The sequence below is a fragment of the Rhamphochromis sp. 'chilingali' genome (genome assembly GCF_963969265.1).
Source record: "Rhamphochromis sp. 'chilingali' genome assembly, chromosome: 13".
Classification (NCBI taxonomy): domain Eukaryota; kingdom Metazoa; phylum Chordata; class Actinopteri; order Cichliformes; family Cichlidae; genus Rhamphochromis; species Rhamphochromis sp. 'chilingali'.
In genome coordinates this window covers 15,038,906-15,041,840 of record NC_137940.1, presented here as the reverse complement: position 1 = coordinate 15,041,840, position 2,935 = coordinate 15,038,906, and the positions used below count along the sequence as shown (strand labels likewise).

Here is a 2,935-nt window from a genome sequence, read left to right as displayed (position 1 = left end):
TTTTTAAAATTATGCAAAATGCTAAACGCTTAGCTGTGTCTCTAATAAAACCGCTGTAACTTCAGAGGTAATGTTCATATGGTGGTTAATGGTTTTCTTTCGTTTTTGATGTACTGTAGAATATTTTTATAAAATCCCAGTCCAGGGCCCTGTTTCAGGAAGCCGGTTTGGAAAACTCAGAGTGAAAAACGACACTCACGGTTGAGTAACCCCGAACTGTCCAACTCGGAATATTCCGTTTCAGAAAGGCTGATAACAATTAGTTCAGTCAACGCGGAGTTGCTTTAACCCCAAGTGAAGCGCGCGGACGAGGATACATAAAGCCCTGATAAGCGGAGAACAGATTAAGCGAGTCACCATGGAGACGGAGGGAAAGAAGGCGCGGTCAATGTATTTCACAGCGCTTGAGGCCGAAATTCTGATGGCAGCATATGCCGATAACATGCAAATTCCGCGGAAAAAAGTAACACAGCCACAGCTGCAAAAGCATGCATGGCAAAACATAGCCGACAGAGTCAATGCGTGAGTGTTAATTTAAACATTGATCGAGGGATTTCCACCCATTTAACACGTTATTTTAACATATGTTATTTTATTTGTTATTTTATACATTTTATTTTGTGATGTGATGTGAGCGCAGGTGCAACCCAACAGGCCCCAAACGTGCCTGGCAGCAAGTAAAAATGAAATATAAAAATATAGTCCAAACAGGTAAGGTGTAATTGTATTATGAGCCATAGTGCTTGGTCTGTTTGTCCGATGTAAATCAATTGCAGTTAGAGGCTACATTAATTTTCTTTCTGTAAGCACTTATTGAAATTATCTGAGCACATTACAAGTACATATTTGCTTACTCTGTATGCTCAAATGTGGCCCGTTATAGCCAACAGAAAAAAAGCGGAGGCCCGAAAAACAGGTGGGGGTCCTCCACCACCACCACTCACAGAGGCTGAGCAGTTGGCCCTCAGCCAAAACAGTGGGCGCCCTGTGGCCGAAGGCATCTCTGCGGGGACATCCTCTGAGGCAATAACCCCGCAAGACACAAGTGCCTACATAAGGGGTAAATTCAAAATAATACATGATGTGCATACATCCTTTCTTCACAGTCACCTTTGCAGTGCGACACATTCATTTGATAAACTCTTTACCATAATGAATTATTTTGTAGTGAAGTTATTTTCCGACTGATTTTGCCTTCCCTCAGTCTTGGTTGTCTTTGAGAGCATAATGACAATGAAGTGTAAGGTGCTTGGTATGTTTGTTAATTGCCATTTGGTCCCTTGTAAGTTATAAGTGACCTGTATAAACCTCATATTCTATCAGTTGATGGTGGTGGTGTACTGCATCTGGTGCAGCCTCCTGTTGAGCCAGACCAACATGCAGTTGTGAGTAATACTCCACAGATTATATGAGTTTACAGTAGAACAGCAATGTTGTCTATTTCTTTACTACAGGAAAATAATGAAGAAACATTGACAGCTGTTACAGAGGAGGAAGCAACAGAGACACTTTATGAGGTTTACATCTTTTAATACTTTGTGTACAGGAAATACAGGCGACCAATAAAGCCAGTTGAACAAAAAATCTGTTTATTCTTCTTTCAACATGTTGAGGTGATGGGTCAAAAGAAATGATTGTGACATATGGTGTCTCTGACTGCTCTTCCATCTTGTATGTCCGTGGGAGGGTCAGGATGTTCATGGTTTGGATCACTGCTGATGTTTGGTTCAGAAGGACAGTGTTCTCCTCTAATTGTGGCAATGTTGTGAAGAATCACACATGCCACAATAATGTCACATGCCCTTTCTGGGGTGACCCTGAGTCTTTGCAGGCACTGGAACCGGGCCTTAAGCATTCCGATAGTCATTTCAATTCTGGCTCTTGTCCTGCAATTAGCCAGATTATATCGCTGCTGTGGGCCCGGTTCAGGGTCAGGGTAAGGGGTAAGCAAATAGGGTAAACATGGATACCCCCTATCACCAAGCAAGTAGCCAGTGAACTCTCCTAAGACAGAAGGGTACACTTCAGTTCAAATGTCCCTGAAGCAATTGGTCTTTATATATTTTAAAGTATTCTCAACTCACCATGTCCAAATTTTGTGCTCAGTGTACATTCACGGAATATTTGTGAGTCATGGACAGAGCCTGGCCACTTGGCTTCCACATTTGTGATAATGTTGGCAGCATCACATATGATCTTCACAGTGCAGAGAACACAAATTAGCATCCATTACTATAATGAAATAATTTGTTAGTTTGACATGCTACAGGGAACTATGTACCTGTACATTAATGCTGTGGAAAGACTTCCTGTTCACATAGTCTCCTTCATTTACTGAAGGAGCAATGATTGGAATGTGAGTGCCATCTGTACAGCCAATCACGCCTGGGAACCCTGAAAATAAATGTGCAATTTAAGTAGTAGTCCAAGTATCACCACATCATACATTAAGTTTTGGTCATCCTGATACCTGCAATTTTGTGGCATCCCTCTTTGATAAATCTTGTGGGTCTATGACCGGGGAACACCACAGACGAGTACAGGAGACGTTTCAGTGCAACTGTAACATTCCTGACTGCCCGACAGACGGTAGCCTTGGAAACGTGCTCAGCGTCACCAATATTATACAGAAAGCTCCCGTTTGCAAAAAACGAAGTGCAATACAAATAATATGCAATGAACTGAGAGCATGTCCGCGATGTGTCACATGCGTAATATATGGCCTGAGGATGTTATCCAAATAAATTATAGATTGTGCTGAGAAACGGTAACGTTCGCACAGAAAATCATCAGGAAATGATAAAATGTCCAAACGCGCTCTGATCACTCTCTCCCGGCGGAGAGCTCTGCGGAGAATTTGGGCTTCACGATCTACTGGCTCTTCAAGGAAGTGGCACGCCATGTCCGACACTTCCTACTGTCAGGTTTCCGACAA

General features: G+C 42.5%; 1 long non-coding RNA gene across 1 annotated transcript; it reads right to left on the bottom strand.

The window, feature by feature from the left end:
* Positions 1–854: 854 nt before the first annotated feature.
* Positions 855–2,660, bottom strand: LOC308408822. The gene is made up of 2 exons (XR_013973849.1): positions 2,282–2,660; positions 855–2,196 (listed from the first exon to the last, which is right to left on the bottom strand). It is a non-coding gene; the product is annotated as an uncharacterized lncRNA (long non-coding RNA).
* Between the last annotated feature and the right edge of the window lie 275 nt (positions 2,661–2,935).